The sequence below is a fragment of the Schistocerca americana genome, chromosome 3 (assembly GCF_021461395.2).
Source record: "Schistocerca americana isolate TAMUIC-IGC-003095 chromosome 3, iqSchAmer2.1, whole genome shotgun sequence".
Classification (NCBI taxonomy): domain Eukaryota; kingdom Metazoa; phylum Arthropoda; class Insecta; order Orthoptera; family Acrididae; genus Schistocerca; species Schistocerca americana.
The window spans coordinates 676,379,034-676,403,699 of NC_060121.1; the positions used below are offsets into that span (position 1 = coordinate 676,379,034).

Genomic DNA, 24,666 nt, shown 5'->3' on the forward strand with positions numbered 1-24,666 from the left:
AAGGCTTATCTGACAAGTTTTTATCAGATTACTTCGTTATGTAGCAAAGTCCATTTAGAACCGAATCGTTTCGCGTTAACTCGGTTCAATATGGCCTGAGCACAACTTTTCAGTTCATGCAAATTAAAGGGGCCGCCCCGTCCTTTCCTTTCGGTATACTCTGTGCTTCAACCATAGCAGCCTTTTCAGCAGTCACAAGGGTAACAGTCTTGATGATTGACTGATGTGGCATTGTTATGTTAGCCAAGATGGCCTTATTACGTACGGTCAACGCCTGAAAGAAAACAGTAGTTTGACCCGTTATTTTCCCCTGTGTTTGCAGCTCTACTGTATGGCATCCTCTTGGACAAAATATTCCGGAAGTAAAGTAACTCCACATTCGAATCTCCAGGAAAGGACTACTCAGATGGATATCTTCATCAGGAACAACAAAAGTGACAGTCTATGGAGCGGAGAGTGCAATGCTAGATTCCTCAGTTCGGCAGATAACTTAGAGAATGAAAGAGGAAAATGGATAGGTTGAAGTAAGATATAGAGAGAACTAGTGAAAAGATGGGGCAGAGAGTGAATAACACCTGGTCATGAGAGTACAAAAACAAACCGAGATAATCCAGAGGTAGATCTAATAATGAATATGGAAACAAGAATGTGGATAAGCTATATAAACAGCATAGCGTAAGCTTTGAAGTAACCTAGATATACACAAAGAAACAGAAGTACGAGGGTCGTTCAATACGTAATGCCCCAAATTTTTTTTTAAATTCATCAATATACATAGACAAACGTCCTCCTTGTTGGTGCTTCACATTTGATGTTTGTTCTGTGCGCCGGTGAAGATTCGAACCGTTCTTGCAGGTGGCAGAGCTATACAACAGTGTCAAAATGGTGTCTACATACGACTGTCGATACAAGTAGCGTGCTGTTATTGAATTCTATTGTACAGAGAAAGACTCCCTTGTGAACATCCATTGACGTCTGTGTGCAGTGGATGGTGATCCTGCAGTTGACAGGAGCCCAGTTGGTTGATGGGTAAATAAAGTTACAGCCTCAGGGACTGCAGAAACCCGGGAACACATCGCCAAATTGGGTTGGACATCACTGCGTCACCCACCATACAGACCAGACCTGGCATCCTTGGACTTCCGACTCTTTACGCGCTTTAAGACTCTCTACAGGGAACACACTTTAAAGATGACGAGAGTGTCAGTCATGCAGTGAAAATATGGCTACAACTACAAGAGAAGAGCTTTCACCAGCAGGTGTATGGCCATAAAACGTGATAGAGACTACGTAGAAACATAGGACATGGACAAGACATGTTTACGTATATTGTCACCGAATTCTGTCTCTTAACAATAAAAATTTTCTAAGAAAAAAATGTGGAGCATTACTTATTGAACGACCCTCATACAAGTTTATATGCCAATTAGTTCCGCGTCGCGCAGAGCAGCCGTGGGACCTAGGGCGTCTCGTCATGTTCGCGCGGGTCGCCCCGTCGGAGGTTCGAGACGTCCCTCGGTCATCGATGTGTGTGTTGTCCTTATCATAAGTTAGTTTAAGTTAGATTAAGTTGTGCGTAAATCTAGGGACCGATGACCTCAGCAGTTTGGTCCCATAGTCCTTACCACAATTTTCCAACTAGTTCCGCAGATGATGAAGTAATGGAAAGGACGAATTAAATAAACTATTCAGAGAGTTTAGGAGGCTCATAATTTAACTGCAAACGGTGAATGTAATTCGACAGCAGGGGAAGGAAGGGAAGGAGAAATAGCAGGGAACATCACTTTGTGGATGGGCATAAATAGAAAGCCACCTGGTAGAATTTTACATACAGCACATAGCTTTTTGAATTTCAGAGGAAGCATTAGTAAATGACTGTTAGAGAGAGGGGATTAACGTGGAAAACCGATGGGTTAGCATTCAGACATGAAATAGTGTCGGCAGCAGAGGATCATATAGGTAAAAAGGGAATGTCTTTAAGAAATCCTTGGATAACTCAGGAAACTCAGATATTGAATTTGATTGACGAAAAGAGTAAATAGAGAAGCGCATGAAATGAAGCAGGCAAAAGGGAATACAGACATCGAAAATCTCAGACAGACATTTTTATACTCACGAAATTCTGAAGACGAGCGCGGACGGATACGACACTTAGCGCCCGCTAAAAATACTGGGTTACCCTAACAGAAGAACAGGAGCACGAAAACAAACTCTAGGACAAAAGTAAACTTAGATAAACAAGGGATCTGCGCTATTACTAGCATACGAATCGCCTCGGATTCGGTGAGGTTGCACCGCTTCACTTCTCAACCGCGAAGCCAGAGTCTGGCAATGATAAGAAATCCTACCCCCCCCCCCCCCCCCCCCCCCGTCTCCACATTAAGAGGAATGCAGACCCGAAACTGCAAAACTGCTCCGGTTTGTCCTGGAGGCGGCGAGGGACAGCCAAGAGACGATAGGGAAGTCCATCAAGGTTTCTGCTTCCGTAAGGAAGTCGTTGGCGACGCTGAAGGCAGTGACAGGCCGATGCTCCGCTGGAGGCTCATAGCCGACAACCGAAGAGGAACGTGGGGAAATCTTTGCCGGCCGGCTGCTATATTGACGGAGGAGACTAGTCTACTTCATCACATCCGTCCCTGCCAAATATGTGTCTCATGTGATGGATTGCTCCTGGAGAGGACGCTCGTTATACGGTAAGAGGGGCACAGGCAACGGGAATGGCTGCAGGGACAGTTAGGTACTTGAAACAGACGTCGTCTGCTTCCCCAGTCGTAGTAGTGGCACTCGTCGCTGGTGGTGTGGTTAGTATAGCAAGTCAGGCGTTGTTGACCCACTGTAAAGATATTAGGCCGCCGCCCCGTATGTCCCGTCACAATCCCTTGCGGCCACCCAGTGTCCACCCAAACGTGCCATGCCCAGATGGTGGAACCTTGCTGGTACTGTGACATGGCCATATTGTGACTTGGCCACCAGGCCAGGAGCGTGCTATACTGGGTAGTATAGGTCAACGAGACCGTGGTCATGCAGCACCTTAGCTGGTCTGCACTTGTTGACTGGGTTTTCTTGGTAAACCACAAAAATCTGGACAGAGCATCGTCTATAGGTGCTACTGAGACAGTTTTCTTGGGTTCCACTTCGAATATCCTGACCAGTCACTCAACACCTACAATTCATGCCGGATGGAATGGCATAGCATTCAGGTGCTGAATACCATTTTACTGGCAGAATGCTCGAAGTTCCTCCGAAACAAACTGGCGACCATCGTCAGAAACAAAAGTCGCAGCACAACCACGATTTCTAAAATGGAACTAATGCGTGAGTTGCAGCGTATGATGTCAAAGAAGACAAACTAGCAACTGATGGGAAGACAGACCGGGCGTATGCCATTGACAGTAACATGGCCCCCAAGAAAGAACCCGCGAAACCCATGTGCACACCATGTCGCAGGTGCTCCAGTACTGCTCACGAAGAAAATAATTTTGATGGGGATGCCTGATTGGGAGTGCATGCTGAACAGTTCTGTACCGTATGTTCGATGGAAGAATCATTTGCTGGTCAGTAGTAGTTGGGCCAATGCTTTCATTCATGACGACACCGAATGTAACGTCTGCAAAAGCAAAAGTTCGCTTGCCCCCCTTCTAACAGCCGTGTACCGCAAGTCTCTAGAGGAACGGAGGGTTCCAAATGATTGGAAAAGAGCACAGATAGTCCCAGTCTTCAAGAAGGGTCGTCGAGCAGATGCGCAAAACTATAGACCTATATCTCTGACGTCGATCTCTTGTAAAATTTTAGAACATGTTTTTTGCTCGCGTATCATGTCATTTATGGAAACCCAGAATCTACTATGTAGGAATCAACATGGATTCCGGAAACAGCGATCGTGTGAGACCCAACTCGCCTTATTTGTTCATGAGACCCAGAAAATATTAGATACAGGCTCCCAGGTAGATGCTATTTTTCTTGACTTCCGAAAGGCGTTCGATACAGTTCCGCACTGTCGCCTGATAAACAAAGTAAGAGCCTACGGAATATCAGACCAGCTGTGTGGCTGGATTGAAGAGTTTTTAGCAAACAGAACACAGCATGTTGTTATCAATGGAGAGACGTCTACAGACGTTAAGGTAACCTCTGGCGTGCCACAGGGGAGTGTTATGGGACCATTGCTTTTCACAATATATATAAATGACTTAGTAGATAGTGTCGGAAGTTCCATGCGGCTTTTCGCGGATGATGCTGTAGTATACAGAGAAGTTGCTGCATTAGAAAATTGTAGCGAAATACAGGAAGATCTACAGCGGATAGGCACTTGGTGCAGGGAGTGGCAACTGACCCTTAACATAGACAAATGTAATGTATTGCGAATACATAGAAGGAGGGATCCTTTATTGTATGATTATATGATAGCGGAACAAACACTGGTAGCAGTTACTTCTGTAAAATATCTGGGAGTATGCGTACGGAATGATTTGAAGTGGAATGATCATATAAAACTAATTGTTGGTAAGGCGGGTACCAGGTTGAGATTCATTGGGAGAGTGCTTAGAAATTGTAGTCCATCAACAAAGGAGGTGGCTTACAAAACACTCGTTCGACCTATACTTGAGTATTGCTCATCAGTGTGGGATCCGTACCAGGTCGGGTTGACGGAGGAGATAGAGAAGATCCAAAGAAGAGCGGCGCGTTTCGTCACTGGGTTATTTGGTAACCGTGATAGAGTTACGGAGATGTTTAATAAAGTCAAGTGGCAGACTCTGCAAGAGAGGCGCTCTGCATCGCGGTGTAGCTTGCTCGCCAGGTTTCGAGAGGGTGCGTTTCTGGATGAGGTATCGAATATATTGCTTCCCCCTACTTATACTTCCCGAGGAGATCACGAATGTAAAATTAGAGAGTTTAGAGCGCGCACGGATGCTTTCAGACAGTCGTTCTTCCCGCGAACCATACGCGACTGGAACAGGAAAGGGAGGTAATGACAGTGGCACGTAAAGTGCCCTCCGCCACACACCGTTGGGTGGCTTGCGGAGTATCGATGTAGATGTAGATGTAGATCTTACGTAGCAAGTAGTAGATCAACGGTAACAACGTGGAGCTTACTGTGTGGTTGAAAGTATGTCCAGAGCACTGTCTCTGACCCCATCGTACAACGTTCTGCCTGGCCTCTCTCTCTTGTGAAGAGGACTGTACTGATGCCGTATTGGGATCTACCAGCGGCCAGGTTCAAAGCCTTACTGGTGGGGTGGATTGGAGGCGTTGATTCGATTTCTGGTACGCCGACTGCCTGCTCAAACTTCGTTTCTTTGACTAAGCAAATTCAACGGATGAGAAAATGGAGGAGCCCATAGAATGAGTTCTGTGCAGTAACTGATCTTCCCTAAATACGACAGCAACTCCCTGACATTATTAGCAACTGTTAATTTGCCGATTGATGCAGTATTGACATTGACATTGGAATTATGCCGTTCATACTTATCACATGCCCCAAGAACTGCAGCGCATGGTAAAAAATAAATGTAAATATCTAAGGCTTCCAAGGCAGCGCATTGTGTAAAAGGTGCTTAAGAACTTCCTACGAGTATTATAAATTATGATCTCTCGTGGGTCTGGTAACCCAAAACAGATCTCAACTATCTTGTAGCAGACATAAGAACCCTGAAAGATAGTAAGATGAAACAGCATGTAAACAAATGAAACCTGATGAAACTGAAAAACCAAGATAACGAGCCCTTTGCAAATATTATGGAAAAAGGCTCTGGAAGGACCAGTCTGTGTCTGGATCTATCGTAGGCATCAGTTATCATGAAACATGCAGTACTGGAAACTTGAGAGAAAGAAGTTGGAAGAGTTGAATAAAGGAAGAATAAAATGAAATCGATCACACAGAACGTATTAGATAAAATGGATGGCCGGAGAAAATGGACAAATTACTCTTCAGAAGAAGGAAAACGACAATAGGGAGAAATGAACAACGAACGGAGGTGAAGAGAAGATTGGATGAAAAAGCAATGTGAAGAAATAGAACAGTTAGAAAGGCAAGGAAAAATAGATGAAATATTCAGAGCTGCAATGAGTATAATAATAAAAGAACTGCTAAACATCTCACGAAAACAGTGCTAAAGAAGTAGGCTAAGGTAACAATGAATACTGAAGAAAACAAAGGTGTGTGGATGGCATATATGGATGATCTCTATTATTCTAATGCTGATCATCAAGAATTAGTCTTAGAGGATGAACAAGAATTCGGGGAAAATCACCAGGGACTAATAATAGAAAAATGGGGGCTGGAGTAATCGATCCAAAAAAAAAGCTGACTGCCTGAGATCAGACGCCATCAGAGGCACCGAAGGCAATAGGAAATGGTGTTATAACGAGAATTGCAATTATAATCAAGAGAGGTATGAGACAGTTATCTTGCCTGAAGAGTGGGTGCATATGGTGAACACACCGCTCACGCGGCTGTTATCGGCATTCTTGTCAGTGGAGCCGCTACTTGTCACTCAAGAATCTCTTCATTTGGCATCAAGAGGTTAAGTACACATCGTTCCACTCCTCCTAGCAGGGAAAAATTCCTGGCAGTACAGGGAATCTAATCCGGATCCTCCACGTAGCAATTACACATGCTAACCATTGAGCTTTGGAAGTAAAGTGGCTAGATTACATAAATCTAAATACCGCAGAAGCACAAGAATCCGTAATTGCTGACGTAAAACCAAGGAGTAATATACAATGACAGGTAAATAATCGCAGCACCAAACAAGAGGTTGTGCGATATGAACGAAATTTCGTATGCGTGTTTCTAAATTTGGAAGACAGTGCCTATTCAGATTGGGCGGCAGTCTCATACGAGTGGCGCTAGTAGCGCCACTACGAGGATGTAAATCACGTTTGCTTTCAGTACACGCTGTAATGGTCGTGAGCATTAGTTACCTTTGAGATTGAACGTGGTGACTTGAAGTTAGTCAAGAATGCCTTTAATGTTATAAATACGCCATTGTCGACACCTTGCTGAGTTTGAACGAAGTAATCCAATAGGGCTACGGGAAGCAGAGGGCTCCGTTTGCGATATTGCAGAAAGGCTTGGCAGCATTGTAGCCACTGCGCACGATTGCTGGCAGCGGTGGTCACGGGAATGTACGGGCATAAGAAGACTAAGCTCTAGACGGTTACGTGGTACTACTGGTACTGGAAGACTGACATGTTCCGCATATGGCTCTAGCGCATAGTAGCGCATATCAAGCAGCAATCTGAGCAGCAGTTGGTACCACACTAGAATAACGAACTGTTACAATTACGTTACTTTAAGCACAGTTTCCAGCCAGTCTCTCTGTAGCGTTCATTCCAATGATCTCAAACCACTGCCATTGGCGACATCAGTCGTGTTAAGTTCATTCGATGAAAGGGTAGAGGTCTGTTCTGTTTTCTGATGAAAATTGGTTCCGCCTCGGTGCCTGTGATAGCTGTGTGTTGGTTAGAAGGGCCTGCAACCAACGTCTGTGAGCCAGACACGCTGAACCTTCACCCGGATTTATGGTCAAGGTGCTATTTCGTATGACAGCAGGAGCACTCTTGTGGTTCTCCCACGAACCATGACTTTAAATTTGTACCTCGAACTGGTGATTTGACGTATTGTGCTGCCATTCATGAATAGCATTCCAGGGGTTTTCCAATAGGATACCACTCGTCCATATACTGCTTTTAACCCAATAAGCTCTACACAGTGTCGATATGTTGCCTTGGCCTACTCGATCCAGATCCGTTACCTATCGACCACATACAGGACATAATTGGACGACAACTTCAGCGTCATCTACGATCGCATTAACCGTCCCCGTATTGACCGACAAACTGCAACAGGCATGGTACTTCATCCTACAAACTGACTCCTGGCAACCGTACAACAAAATGTATTCGCCTTTGCACGCTTGCGTTCAACGCTCTGGCGATTACACATGTTATTAATGTACCAGCATTTCACTTTTGCAATGCCTTATCTCGAGCTTACATTAAACTTTTGATCTTAAGTTGTTAATCACTTAAATATGTTACCTCTGCATTACTTACTATTTGGAGTTGTGATTGCTTCCGTCAGAGCAGACTATTATGCCATGTACATCTGCACTCTGCGCTCCTTATACAATTGCTCTATCTTAGGATTACTTGTCCAAAAGCACAAAACTCAGCTTCACCAATGAGATAATGGCGTGCACGTACACTGTAATGAGAACTGCAAGGAAACTGCTAAATATATGTTAACTGTATAAAGCGTGTGCCACCTAACTGTAACATCTCATATATTTCCGAAATGAAAGAAAATTAAAAGAAAAGGTATTTGGCCAGGGTTGCATCTATGTCAGGGACTCACACAATGGGCAGGAATGCGTAATCCATAAAGGCCGACGAACAACCCTTTCAACATGAAGTAACGTTTATTGAAATGGGAATGAATGATTTTTCTACGGAAATAAAAACTAGAGGTACAATTTAGTGATACGACGTGGTTCTACTGTTCTATACACAATTATTCTTGGGATATATCCAACTGAAACTTAAAACTTGAGCATGACTTGCGGCACGGAATACGCATTTACTCATTATGGGTAACATCACGTTCGCTGAACCTGCGTTGCCTCAAGAGATGTTCGAAGTGCCCATCTTTACAACATAACACTTGCAGAGGCGAAGAAAAAGTGAGCCTTGCACATATTGTAGGGTTTCCTTAGGTATTGATGCACAGGTAGAGGTAATATATTATTGTATATCCCCTGGTGTCTTTGGAGGTCCGTGGTATATAACTCTTTCACTGCTCCCCCCCCCCTCTCCCCCCTCCCCACCCCTTCCCGGAGAAAGGCGTCTAACGACGTCAAGTCGGGGAGCTGGACTGGTAAGGTCAAAGGACCTTCCCGCCCTATCCGTCTATTTGGGGACACTGCGTCCACAACTGCCCTGGAAATACATGCGGAGTGCGCGGGGCATCGATCATGCTGGAACTACATTGATAGACGCGTTTCGAAACACATGTCCACCATGGCAAGGGGTAGAGTGCTTGCTTGCAGAAACGACGCATGTCACCGTCCAGTTAATGTTCCCTGATAAAAATTCGGGCATAGAATACGGGTACCAATGACGTCACACGCAACACTGACCGCCACTGTCGTTGATGAGAAACGACACGAAGCCTTTGTGGATTTTTCACGGACCTGTAGTATATGTTGCGCAGATTCACATGACAGTGATATGTGAACGAAGCATCATCCGGAAAAAAGTGTTACCTTGGAAGTCAGCATAACCTTGTAACTACTGAGGAGCAAACGACAGAGTTCAACGCAGGATTAAAAGTCATTTCCGCACAGCTGATAGTCGAGTGAGATAAGATATGGATGAAACTTTTGTCAATGCAGAATTCTCCACACAGCTACACAGAATTACGGCTTGTTGCGGAATCGTATGCAATCTGTCTTACACTCACCTCAGGATTGTGCACTACAGCAGCCAGAACAGCAATTTCGCTGTCATTGTTAAATTCTGCGTTATGCGCTGACGTTCTGCATATTCTGTTGCCTGTTTGCATGAGAGTTGCGCAGATTTTGGAAATGACGCGACGTGAATCACGGTGTCGATCTGAGTAGCGTTCAGTGTATACTGTCATAGCAGTGGTTGAATTTCTGTGAAATTAGCCGTAGATTAACATCATTTATCAGTTTTCATCATCACCGAAGACCGGTGTATCGAGGAGACGACCGCACACGGCATATTTCGCACCGAAACATCGAAAGCACGGTCCGAAACGTAAGTGAAATGTGTCACAGTGTGTTTTCCCGCTTGAAACTGACAGCAGTACAGCAGGCCAGAGCAGAGTGCGCTATAGTTCAATTCTTTTATCTTGGCGGTCGCGCATGCCTGCCCAGACGCGGGAGATTGCTGCGTTGTCAGTTGCACGCGCCAAGAGAAACAGCGCCATAGTATAGTCCGCAAACTTACGTTAAGGGGGGAGCGCGCAGTTTATGAAGTAAAACCACCACGGCCGCATGAACCCTTTCGCTGCTACAGAGACGTACTCCGTGCGTTCCGCGCTGTGCGCGATTTTGTCATCACTGCAGTGCTCCCTGTGCAGACACATGGTGTTTCGACTGCTTTGACACACTTTATCATTGGATTTCACAAAAACTATTTCCCCAAAAATTAGATTTTTACACATCTTCTTGACTGATACCTTCCCCCCATAAATGACATAATTTTGTTTCGATGTTCAACGCAGTTATTGTGCAGCATTAAATGTAGTAACCCATTGCACGAAATTTTGAAGCTTTTCCAGAGGTAAAAGTCCATAGGTCGATTTTAGTTGCCACTAGAAATTTCAAAAAATTACGTTCAAGTGAGTAAAATTCATAAAGTAAGACACTACGATATTGTTTCGAAATGAAGAAAATTTTAAGCTTCGAAGTAGGTTTGAACTGGTAACCTTCTTCTTGGCAGCCAAACGCGTGAACCATCACACTAACGCAACTCATCATTCCATTATTTTCCCAGAGCACTTTATACTGTCAGGCAAAATACCGACAAACACTGTTGGTATGACTATGAATTACTCACGTTTCGTCGAAGTACAATAGGAAATAAACAATTACCGCTGTTCTTTATTGCGAAAAAGCGGTTAGTGAGAATGATACAGACACCTTTCCTTGCTATCACCTGAATTAGGAGGCTTATTGCTTGTTTGGTTTAATTAATTAATAGAATATGAAGCAATTGGTATAAAGAATGCCTTCTCCAAACTTTCTATAAAAGATAGTGTGCTTTTGTTCAATTACTTTATCTATGACTGAACGTTTCTAAAACTGAAGACACTCCTCCATACTCTACACTGCAGTCGAGCTCTGGCAACGTTGTTCTCTGTGCATTGGCTGACAGTGTTTTGTGACGTCAGATGCGCAGAACGAACCTAAATTCGGCCGCCGTTGTAAATGACGTGCACTTCAGTAGACCGAACAGTACATGCAGAACGTCCTGTGGTCAGTTCACTCCAGGTTGCAGGACAGTGGAGGAAGCACCTGCTCTGCGCGTTGCGGGAAAGACGGCGACAGTATTGCCATCCCATTTAAGTCTAATATTTCAGAATGAATGTGGTTCAGAACAGTGACACGAAATGTAATATCACTATCTGTACCTCTAGTTCCCATTTCTGTAGTAAAATCACACATGCAGCACATAAAAAAAATAACTTTTTGTTGACAGTGATGTTCGTTGACCTTCAAGGAATAAGCATTGCTGCTCATTTGTGAGCGCCTGACTTAGGTGCATCCCTGACAATTTTTCACATTTTGTTTCTTTCAGAAAATATATGAGGTATCTGATTTAGGTTCTTTAGGTTCAACGTCTGTTCAATCAACAACACAAATCAAAACTATTTGGACAATGTTTGCTACACTCATCTTCATAAAAATACTGTGCGCAGAACACTGGGTAGAGAGATGGACATCATGTGTAACTCTTCTTTATTTCGAAAGTTTCAAGTCTTAACGGTAGCAACCGTGATATAAAATTTTACAGAAGAACATTGATTCTGAATATAAACCATATTATTCCACCAGGAATATTCGCAAATTACATGTTCTCACATTATCAGTCGATCAACACTGCCTTCCCCTGACTTAGGTGAGTGAAGGATCTTTTTAAAACATTTCCTCGTGATTACGCTGTTACAAGGCTGACAGCGCATTAAGTATTTGTCAGCAACATTCCACGAAAAACCTCAGTAATTTTATTTGCAAGTGTTAGAAATATGTAACTGGGAAATGTCTCATAGTGCTGTTTGACACTATGATAAGCGACGTGTAAAGGCTCTGCTGGAGATTTGCATATTCTGTTACATGTTATTTGTTTCTGAAACGACACATATATCCCGGAAAAGGAACTGATGATCCCCAGAAAGATAACATATCACTTGCTTTAGTATGAGAAACAGTTAATGTGTTTAATACATTAGCATAATTAGTCGACATTTTCCTGTTTTACTGACGAACTCCTGCAGCGCAGTAATGATCTAAATTGTACTCAGTGTTACCTTCACGACAAGAATCGTACTGATCATCGTCTGGCTGTCTCTGCTCTTGAGAAGATCATCTACACATGAGATCTCGACCAAGGTTCGGCATTAAAAACTAGAGACGATCGTGCGCTGAATGCACCATTTCCTTCTGGCGTCGGCTAATTTCTGATTGACCCAGTTTAAATTTCAGCAATGATCTTGCTTCTTAGGTATCTACCACAGAATGGGCTGTGTTGTTCTCTAGAGTTCCCAATTTTTCCACACATTCGGAATGTTTTCTTGCCTCGACTTTCCAGCATATATTTTCTTCTGTTCAATTTAATTGATTCCAGCCTGTGTTCCAATCACCGCGCGGGATTAGCCGAGCGGTAGAGGGCGCTGCAGTCATGGACTTAGCGGCTGGTCACGGCGGAGGTTGGAGTCCTCCCTCGGGCATGGGTGTGTGTGTTTGTCCTTAGGATAATTTAGGTTAAGTAGTGTTTAAGCTTAGGGACTGATGACCGTAGCAGTTAAGTCCCATAAGACTTCACATACACTTGGCCTTTTTTTTTTATTCCAATCCCTGTATCGCTATGCCATTTTCTGTCGCCTCCTTAATATGCATCCTCATCAACTGTAACCACACTGCTTATAGTATCTAATACCTCTTCCCGCTGCTCCTTTAGCCTCCCGAAAATCTCGTGGATCCTTATTCTCTAGTGCCCGTGCCTACTCCCTGTTTTTGACCTACTCATCTCCCATAGTATCATCTATCTTTTCTTCTCTTTCCTCTCTTTCTGTTTCTTCAAATATTGCATCACACATAGACACCAGTTCCTCCCAAATTCGTGTGCCTAAATTTTAACACTTTACACTTCCAACTAGAGCAGTTCTATTTATAGTTCTTTAATTTTTCCCCTACAATTTTTATTTAATTCTTTTACATCCCTTTGTAAACTTCGTTTTAGCACGCTAGTCATTCCCTTATTTTCTTCTTTTCTATCTTTATTGTTCGCTTTCTGTTTGAAGCTGCTGATCCAGGCCTCTGAAACAAAGGTGAATCTAAATCCTCCGTAACTACTTTTTTTTTCTTGCCGTACAGGTGTCGTGACCCGTTTTGGTACTACCACTGTAGAGTGGTGTTAAGGTAAGCTTCGGATCATCCGAACGTTGTGGATTCTATGGGCCTGCGGGTCTACAGGAATCTTCCGGAGGGGATGTTGGCCACAGCTGGGTAGATGGAATTCTTGAAAACTTCTTATTGTTAATGAAGCTAGAACAGATACAGTGCCCTCGCCTCGTGGAAGCAGCCTGAAGACGATCCACTCTGTCTTTGTATCGGCGCAGTGGAGACAGGCATCTCTGAAGGCCGCTCACAACGTTGGTAGGCACAACAGGTGAATGCGGTGCAGCATCCGTGCAGTCGAAAGCAACTGTTCTCCGTACAGCCGCCAACAATTTTGGGGAAGGATTCCCCCATTGGAGAAATTTGGCCCAGAACCTAGCCTGGTGCTACTACAATGAAGGCTGTCTATAACAGATTCTGAGACACATTTAGGAACTACAAATCTCTCTGTATATAGCTCTAGTCAGTGGCGTGTTCCAAAAAGTATGTAGGTGTGCTATGAAAAGTCACAAAGATAGCACATACATTTATACTTGAAATCTGTCACTATTGTTGTCCATTTGTTTACGCTTAGGACCACTCCTTTCATAAGGCACTAACTTTCTACGCTGTTCCATTGAGTCTGTAGGCAAAGCTAGTCCAGAAAACTCTCTGACAGTCCACACGACATTCTGCAGCTTTACTAACCAGCTCCTAGGGTTAGTGTTTTGGGACTTCTGGAGGTTTTGTATAATTACGTAATCTCTACAACATACCTGTTTTTCCTATCCGAAAATTACAGAATTGTATGGTCGCTCATATCTTCTACATATTCTCAATAAATCCATATCATTCTTGATCAACATGCTACTCATCAATAATGTATTCACCGTTTCCCATGTTATACAAGTCCTAATTCACTGATTACACTCACTGTTGTGCCTTAATATCTGATTCTTGAGGTACAGAGACAGGAATTCGTCCAGAAGTACTTAGCCTAAAATATTTATAACAAGAAATAGGTACTAGAGTCACCTTACCAATCGGAATACTTGGACTATCGTCACTACTGACATGTTTGATTAGCCACTAGTTCTCTACCAAATGGTTCAAATGGATCTGAGCACTATGGGACTGAGGTCATCAGTCCCCTAGAACTTAGAACTACTTGAACCTAACTAACCTAAGGACATCACACACATCCGTGCCCGAGGCAGGATTCGAACCTGCGACCGTAGCGGTCGCGTGGTTCCAGACTGAAGCGCTTAGAACAGCTCGGCCACACCGGCCGGCTAGCTCTCAACTAGCTTCAGCCTGTGATGGCTTATTTCGAATCATTTTACACAATTAGCGACACGCGCTCTTTCATCTTCAACCTATGTTAGCATCTTTCAACTCCTATTAAGCACCTAACACTTTCTCCTCATCGCACTTTTCCTTTCTAAGTTCTGCAATTTTAACAGCCTTGATCTTTTACCCATGATGTCCCACGTTTGTTCCAATAGTTATCTTACTAAGACTCTCTACTGTCATGCCCACTGCCAGGAGTGGTATAGCGTTGGCATCATGACCAATGACTCATTTTGCATAGGCGCTGTATCCCATAGTCTGGACTATGTTGTATATAATCGTAAGATGCATTAATAGTGTTAATACGGGCTTTTTTACTTCATGTAGTTACTGAAATTAAGGAGTGGTCCAATTTACCGGTTTTATTATAACCATGATGCAAGCAAGAACAAACGTGATTAAATGAAACCACATCCACAATTCGAAACAGTCAGAGGTATAAGACAATCACAACAAAAAGTCGGTAAAAAGACTCAGTTAGATGTGACTGCACTGCGACAAAGCGCATAAGATTCGGTAAAGGATAGGCTCAGGTACTGCGCTTCGTACTTCATCAAAAAGACGAAATCCACGATTCCGTTGAGGACATGACGATCTGCCTTCGAGTTAAATTATATTACTTGTAAATATTCAAAGTGCTTGGACTATCAGCAAGCCACCCATCACTTAGTGTAATTGTGAAATAAAATCCCATTAAATATTAGGAACATGCCTACGCATTCCTAACTTCCCTTATCTCCCCTGTGGCACTGCAGTAAGATTTTATCACGTTTCCTCTCCGCTGCAGTGTGAAATGGATTTTCCCACCGGCTTCTCACGGGAGCACGGAAGTTGGTGGACACGATACCCATCTGAATCTTGCATACTCCAAATGTGCCTCCCTCAGCTATTTCAGTACATCAAAGTCTTGTATCCACACCCCAGTCTATTGCCTAAGCAAGGGCGGCACCTTATACCAAGCGGGTGCTAATATAAAAGCCAAGCGTCCGAAAATTCTCTGCAAGGAAAAGCCATCAAATCATACCCCATCTTCCTATCATGAACGTCACACCTACTCTGTGTTTTCTCATATAGCGGCGCCTGATCACCCACTTAAGCTCCTCTTTTTAGCACTAAGTTAAGATGGAGGAAAACCACTATCTTCTGCTGGTCTCGGGTAAACAAACCCCTTTGTCTGGCGACAAACCAAGAGTGTGGTTGACATTTCAAACGTCAGCACTTTCACGAATCAAATAAGATCTCTTCTTTCGACAAGTCTCACATCATTATTTCACGACCAGTGTTCGGCCTGCGGCCAGCAAGCACCGTGTGTTATAGTTTCAGCTAAAAAGAGCAAAAAAATTAATAAACGGAATGGTCCCGCCCAGTCACAGGTTTCTCAGTATTATGCATTGGTATGGGCTCTTTGGCGTCGCCTGCCCTCCTCTCTCTCCGCAGATCCTCCGGAAACCCCGAGCGTCACGCCACATTGGCGCTGAGACACAACAGCAGTGGTTCGACGACCTCCTCCCGTCGTGATAGGCTACTTCAGAATATTGCTTTGTACCGCGGTTGGGGTCGGAAATATCAGGCTAAGTTGTCCTTTGGGAATACATACCTGACCCATGGATGGCAGGTGTACCCTAGCTGGATGGTTCGACCAAGACCAGGTAAAATTCTCCAGGCAAGTACTTTATCCACACTAAATATTCATTCATTCAGGTTTATTGTATAGAGTGATTATCTGTACCGCCTATTTTGACATGTTGTTGTTGTTGTGATCTTCAGTCCAGTCTTCATCTCCCAGTACCTACTGCGACCTACATTCTTCTGAGTCTGCTTAGTATATCCATCTCTTGGTAGTCCTCTACGATTTTTACCTTCCACGCTGCCCTCCAACACAAAATTGGCGATCCCTTGTTGCCTCAGAACATGTCCTACCAACCGATGGGTTCTTATAGTCAAGATGTGCCCCCAATTCCTCTTCTCCCCAATTCTCTTTAGTGCCTCCTCATTAGTAACGTGAACTACGCCTCTAATATTCAGCATTCTTCTTTAGCGCCACATTTCGAAAGCTTCTCATCTAAACTATTTATCGATCATGTTTCACTTCCATACATGGGTACACTCCATACAAATATTTTTAGAAAAGACTTTCAGACACTTAAATCTATACTCGATGTTTACAAATTTCTCTTCTTCAGAAATGCTTTCCTTGCCGTAGCAAGTCTACATCTTATATCCTCTCTACTTCGACCAAGATCAGTTATTTTGATTCCCTGTAGCAAAACTTATTTACTATTTTAAGTATCTCATTTCCTAATCTAATTCTCTCAGCATGACTTGATTTAATTTAACTACATTCCATTATTATAGTTTAACTTTTGTTGATGTTCATCTTATATCCTCCTTTCAAGACACTGTCCATTCCTTTCAATTGCTCTTCCAGGTCCTTTGCTGTCTCCGACAGAATTACAATTTCACCGGCATACCTCAAAATTTTTAATTCTTCTCCATGGATTTTAATTCATACAACTAATCTTTCTTTTGTTTCCTTTATTGCTTGCTCAATATACAGATAGAATAACACTGGGGATAGGCTAAAACACTATATCACTCTCTTCCCAACTCCTGCTTCCCTTTCATGCCCCTCGACTCTTCTAACTGCCACCTGTACAAATTGTAAATAGCCCTTCGTTCTCTGTATTTTACCCCTGCGACCTTCAGATCTTATAAGAGAGTATTACGGTCAACGTTGTCGAGGGCTATCCCTAAGTCTACAAATGCTAGAGACGTAGGTTTGCCTTTCCTTAATCTATCTTATAATATAAGTAACAGGGTCACTGTTACTTCACGTGTTCCAATGTCTTCACGGAATATAAACTGATCTTCCCAGAGGTAAGCTTCTACCAGTTTTTCATTCGTCTGTAAAGAATTCGTGTTAGTATTTTGCATCCGTGACTTATTGAACTGATAGTTCGTTAATTTTCACACCTGTCAACAACTGCTTTCTTTGGGATTGGAATTATTCTATACTTCTTGAAGTCTGGGGGTATTTCACCTGTCTCATACATCCTGCTCAGTAGATGGTAGAGTTTTGTCAGGGCTGGCTCTCCCAAGGCTATCAGTAGTTCTAATGGAATGTCGTGTACTCCCGGGGCCTTGTTTCGACTTAGGTATTTCAGTGCTCTGTCAAATGCCTCACGCACCATCAAATATCCCATTTCATCTTCACCTACTTTATCTCCCATTTCTAAAATATTGCCCTAAGGTACCTCGCCCTTGTATAGACCATCTACACAGGGTGTTACAAAAAGGCACGGCCAAACTTTCAGGAAACATTCCTCACACACAAATATAGAAAAGATGTTATGTGGACATGTGTCCGGAAACGCTTAATTTCCATGTTAGAGCACATTTTAGTTTCGTCAGTATGTACTGTACTTCCTCGACTCACCACCAGTTGGCCCAATTGAAAGAAGGTAATGTTGACTTCGGTGCTTGTGTTGACATGTGACTCATTGCTCTACAGTACTAGCATGAACAGGTTAGTGTTCATCACGAACGTGGTTGTGCAATCAGTGCAATGTTTACAAATGCGGAGTTGGCAGATGCCCATTTGATGTATGGATTAGCACGGGGCAATAGCCGCGGAGTGGTACGTTTGTATCGAGACAGATTTCCTGAACGAAGGTGTCCCGACAGGAAGACGTTCGAAGCAATTGATCGGCGTCTTAGGGAGCACGGAACATTCCAGCCTATGACTCGCGTCTGGGGAAGACCTAGAACGACGAGGACACCTGCAATGGACGAGGCAATTCTTCGTGCAGTTGACGATAACCCTAATGTCAGCGTCAGAGAAGTTGCTGCTGTACAAGGTAACGTTAACCACGTTACTGTATGGAGAGTGCTACTGGAAAACCAGTTGTTTCCGTACCATGTACAGCGTGTGCAGGCGCTATCAGCAGCTGATAGGCCTCCACGGGTACACTTCTGCGACTGGTTCATCCAACAATGCGTCAATCCTCATTTCAGTGCAAATGTTCTCTTTACGGATGAGGCTTCATTCCAACGTGATCAAATTGTAAATTTTCACAATTAAAATGTGTGGGCTGACGAGAATCCGCACGCAATTGTGCAATCACGTCATCAACACAAATTTTCTGTGAACGTTTGGGCAGGCATTGTTGGTGGTGTCTTGATTGGGGCCCATGTTCTTCCACCTACGCTCAATGGAGCACGTTATCATGATTTCATACGGGGTACTCTACCTGCGCTGCTAGAACATGTGCCTTTACGAGTACGACACAACATGTGGTTCATGCACGATGGAGCTGCTGCACATTTCAGTCGAAATGTTCGTACGCTTCTCAACAACAGATTCGGTGACCGATGGATTGGTAGAGGCGGACCAATTCCATGGCCTCGACGCTCTTGACTTTCATTTATGGGGGCATATGAAAGCTCTTGTCTACGCAACCCTGGTACCAAATGTAGAGACTCTTCGTGCTCGTATTGTGGACGGCTGTGATACAATACGTCATTCTGCAGGGCTGCATCAGCGCATCAGGGATTCCATGCGACGGAGGGTGGATGCATGTATCCTCGCTAACGGAGGACATTTTGAACATTTCCTGTAACAAAGTGTTGGAAGTCACGCTGGTACGTTCTGCTGCTGTGTGTTCCATTCCATGATTAATGTGATTTGAAGAGAAGTAATAAAATGAGATCTAACATGGAAAGTAAGCGTTTCCGGACACATGTCCACATAACATATTTTCTTTCTTTGTGTGTGAGGAATGTTTCCTCAAAGTTTGGCCGTACCTTTTTGTAACGCCCTGTATACTCCTTCCACTTTTCTGCTTTCCCTTTGCTTAGAACTGGTTTTCCATCAGAGCTCTTGATATTCATACAAGTGGTTCTCTTATCTCCAAAGCTCTCTTTAACTTTCCTGTAGCCAGCATCTATCTTACGGCTAGTGATGTATGCCTCTACATCCTTACATTTGTCCTGTAGCCATCCCTGCATAGCCATTTAGCGCTCCCTGCCGACCTTATTTTCTAAACGTCTGTGTTCCTTTTTGCATTTTAAATTTTCTACTTTCATGAATTAAATTCAATATCTCTTCTGTTACCCAAGGATTTCTACCAGCTCTCGTCTTTCTACCTACTTGATCCTCTGCTGCCTTCGCTATTTCATCTCTCAAACCTACCCATTCTTCTTCTTCTGTATTTCTTTCCCCCGTTCTTGTCAACCGTTCCCTAACGCTCTCTCTGAAACTTGCAAAAACATCTTTTTCTTGCAGTTTATCCAGGTCCCAGCTCCTTAAATTCCCACCTTTTTGCAGTTTCTTCAGTTTTAATTTATAGTTCATAATCAATTGATTGTGGTCAGAGTCCGCATCTGCCCCTGGAAAGTCTTACAATTTCAAACGTGATTCCTAAATCTCTGTCTTACCATTATACGATCCATCTGAAATATTCCAGTACCTCCATGCCACTTCCATGTATACAGCCTTCTTTCATTGTTCTTAAACCAAGTGTTAGCTATGATTGAGTTATTCTCCGTGCAAAATTCTACCAGGAGACTTCCTCTTTCATTCCTTACCCCCATTCCATATTCACCTACTATATTTCCTTCCATTCGTTTCCCTACTATCAAATTCCAGTCCCCCATGACTATTAAATTTTCGTCTCCCTTCAGTATCTAAATAATTTATTTTATCTTACATTTCTTCAATCTCGTCGTCATGTGTGGAGCTAGTTGGTATATCAACTTTTACTACACTGGCAGGCGTGGGCTTCGTGTCTGTTTTGGCTACAACAGTGCATTCACTATGCTGTTCGTTGTAGCTTACTGCCACTCCTACTTTTTTTTGACATACAATTTAGAATTAATCGAGGAAAAGAAGGGACATAAACTGCCAGATTGGCCTACGAGTAATTAATGATAATTAGAATAGGATATCAGTATGGCACCTTCATGACGTTTTCACAATAAATAGCTCGGAGACGAAATAAAGTACAAAATTCCCAGTAATATTCGGTAAAAAGAATGTGAAATCAATCACTACAGCACACTCAACAAATTACAAGACAAAGATAAAATTGTAATCATTGAGAAAAATTCAAACTCCACAACTCAAATAACTTAGAATCACACACTAATTCTACCTTTAATTTCTATACCACCAGAATCACACTTCGAAAATAAAAAATTCACACATCTAAATGCCTACGGTATTATTCTGTCACATTTGATACGCTGTAGCGCATACTAATTTCTTCTCTTATTCACACAACGTCAGACCATTGCAGGAATATCTCAGATCGTAGGACCACATGATCACAAATGAGACAGCAAATATATACAAAACAATCTCCGAGAGAGAGAGAGAGAAAGCGGCGGCGTGGAGGGTGGGAGGGGGGCGGAGGGTCATTGTTTTTTGGTACTGCTAACTTAAAAGTTTGTCCCAGTCATTATCTGTCATGTCTCTCATTAGTAAATTCCCTTATCCCACAGGATAAATACACATAAGTGAGAGAACACAAGAATGGGCTATAGTAATAAAAACATTTACTTGGAGACCCTAATATTAGACTTGCCTCACTACCTAGTTGCTGCACAAAATTCACCACAGTCAATGTATACTTTACAAAAAGTATCAATAACAATAAAAGCACAAAATTTTGCATTATAGAAAAACAGTGGTGTAGCATATTAAGGGATGTAGCAAATCATATGACAATTCAAAAGTTTGTACTAGTTGTACTGAATGTTGCAGTGACTTTTATGCAACATAGAAGCACACTTGACTTACACGGAATACAAAGAAAAATTTTTTTCACTTTGAGTAAAACTGAATATCGCATCTGGCTATGACTGACTGCTTAAGGTCAACGGCAAACAATTTTACCCACTAAAAGATTAATCAGTAAGGCCGACTAAATTTGCAAGAAAAATCCCTTTTCATGACTTGCAGTATGTACATTTGGTTAAATTGCATTACTATTACTTAACCAAATGTACATACTCGATAATGGTATCGCCTGCACAAAGATAATCCATTAAATCTGCACCACTGTTCTATACGTATCCACTTGTGAGACATCCTGGCAGCCTTGAGAAATTACAGGATGATTTGCCAACTATTTGTAATTCTGTTTGTAGTCTCCTTTGCTCTGCAAGAGAACGTCGAAAGAAGAGCGATTTAGTGTTACGTCTTCTAAAAAATCATTGTCAAATGAAGTTGCTTTAATATATCTCAGTCGATGTTCCTCACTGTGATTGTCTTGCTAAAAACGGTTTGCACTTAAGAGAGAACAAAAGGGAACAAACATGTGGACACAGATGGCATGTGATGGACAAAGTAGACATAGATTAACAAGACCAAATTAAGGGAAAACACGAATGCATTAATTTCACGCTCCACGTCTGGACTCAAATTACGTTTAACTAAACGGTTAGACGTTCTCACACCTCACACTGTACACTCCAGGACAACAGCGTTAGAGAACAAGAGAAATTTCGTTCTAGAAACATTTCTCGGGGTTTACATTATATATAATGAAAAACAGAGCAAATTACATGACGCACAGACAATTCTATAAAACGAGATGCCTTACGCTCCTTCGCATTGTATCCACATGAGGGATACAAAAGTTCCACTTTCCGACAGTCAGTCAAACAAAAATATCCTACAAAATATGAGAGAACATTCACCTCTCGTAAAAACCACATGGAATCCCATCTCATTAGTTACAGTTGGTAAGACAAAGAACTTCGTGATTCCTAGACATCATGTGATACGTTAAATCTCACATTTCCAAAAATAAAGTACTCTCAAACATCGTATGAACGTAAAACGTGTTTCAACATAGAAATTTCCCAATTATTTACGTAGCACGTTGCCGGAATTCGGCCACAGTAACGGCATATTAGTTCTCACAAGGCAACATAGCATGGGACTGTAGACAACCTCTGGGTATGTGAATCACAAAGCGTTACAGGTATAGAAATAAACTGTGTTTAAATAATGCACTGCAAAACATTTACATGATGAATAAGCAAGAAGGTGCCACTCAAGAAAATATTCCACATTACAGTCCATGGATCAATACACAAAAAATGACAAAACAGTTAATGTTAGAGAAGATATGTACTTACGGAAGCGAAGCAAAGGTAATCCTCTTTCTCCTAAACAAGCTTAGTATGGAATATCAAATATCACCCAAGTATTGCAGAGCCGCAACGGAGTGGCCTGTATTCCACATAAAAGTGTTAGCAGCGAGGTGTGCCTGTGTTCGCCATATACGTGAAGTCCTGCACCTGAGCAGGCCCAGATTAACGATTGCTCTGTGCCTGAGCAGGCCAAGATAAACTACCTCTCTGTGGTCACAGATCTTGCTCACTTAGACTGTCACTTGCCTTACTAACCCACCGTTAACGTCACATATTTAACCAAAATATAAGAGCGAAACATATAGCTCTTTGCGAGAACCGCAAATACCTCACCCCACTCGCCCATGCCAAATATATGAGCGACGTGATGTGCAAACGGGTATGAATACTATAACTCTGCATAAAAGGTAACCTTACGTAGTTATTGAGTTAGCCTCTCGTTTCAGGACATTTTCAACATACTACCTAATTCTATTTCCATTATGGTTAAGTAACTCAGTTTTCAGGGTCCTGTTACAGAGGATACAGCTTAACAAGATTATGTTTCGAGGATGCATTTTCAAAATTGACACAAAAGTTGTTCATTTGAAAGAGAAACGAGCTGAATATTTTTAAGAATTGTGATATTTCAGTTTGCACATTTCGCCAGAAGGTGAATTTGGTAACTATAAATGCTTAGTTGTAAGCAATCAAATGTCGTGATGTAGCTAAAGGAGTCATTTCTCTGTGCGTATCATGCCTGAATGTAACAAGTAACGAAATGAACATGACACCATGACTGGCCACAGAAAATAAAATACATAGCCGTTTTTCAGGCGTGGAGAAAACAAGGGGCACTTGCATCAAATCAATTAGCTGTGGTGTGCGGCCAGAGGCTTTGTGTAACAAAGCACGTATTTGCATGAGATTCGCTGGAAAATTGATTTCATCATTTTAGAACAAGAAAACGAATAATTTGTCATAACACTTACGTTAGAACCATGAAAACCTGAAAATGAATCCACAGCGGCAATGACTATTTACAGTTTTGTTTACTTGCGGATAATGAAAATCTGTCTGCAACTGCGCATTTCTCCTTTTGGTATTACGGAATAAACACATTTTCCTCCACTTATGACCAACTACCAGGATAGAATCATCTTAAGTTTCTTCTTTCGGCTCAAAGAAGCGTGATGAACCGCCCCCTCCATTCTCCTTTTCTTAATTTATTTTCTTAATTTATCCCCAGGAAGTAACGAAGAACAGCGTTCCTCATTTGCGTGACGCTATCTGCATATCATGAATCTGTTGTATTGTATTCCACAGTAATTTGTAACTAGCATATGAGCAAACATAATATCTTCAGAAATTGCTAACAACTCGGAAGTTACATATATCTTCATGTTTTTTAGTTATACCGCCATTTTTTTACATATTTAATCAGTTGCCATCACTAATACAGAAATAATTGTCAATGTAGAGGCTCAGTGTATGTAGTGTGGAAGAGCTAATGGAAATGAGGTTACGTAACATTTTTCTGTGTTTTTTTCGCATGCATGAGCATTTTGATATTCTCCGTGTGAGAATACGTCGATTCACCTATTACTGAAGTGTTCTGCATATTTAAATGAAAATGCTCAGTTGTATGAAGAGAACAGTACATCCGTCAGAAATTTTGCCTAGGCGTTATTCATGGGAAGATTCGAGTTTTTGTTCAACCAAAACGAATAAAATTAGTAAGGAATCACGTGTCGTTTTTTGTGCCGTATTCATTATATTTCCGCAAACAGCTTGTGTCTATGAATGAGATCGTCTTCGGAAAATAGACAGATGAATGAACAATTTCCCTACGTTTGCTGAATGCCGCTACTGGTTTTTTCCTTATATCTCAAACATCGCTGTCGCGGTGCAGTAGAATCATGGATCTCTATACCACCTGCATGTAGATATCCTATCTCCGAGCACAGAACTTCGACGTGCCGGAACATTCTTGTCATCAGCATAGTCCACCATGTTCTAGTAGTTCTCCTTGATATAAAAGTAAGTGTCCTGT

At 42.4% G+C, this 24,666-nt stretch overlaps 1 protein-coding gene across 1 annotated transcript in view; it reads left to right on the forward strand.

The window, feature by feature from the left end:
• LOC124606310 (glycine receptor subunit alpha-2-like) overlaps positions 1 to 24,666 on the forward strand; it is a 629,777-nt gene that overhangs the window by 116,140 nt on the left and 488,971 nt on the right. The gene's annotated exons all lie outside the window — the stretch shown is intronic.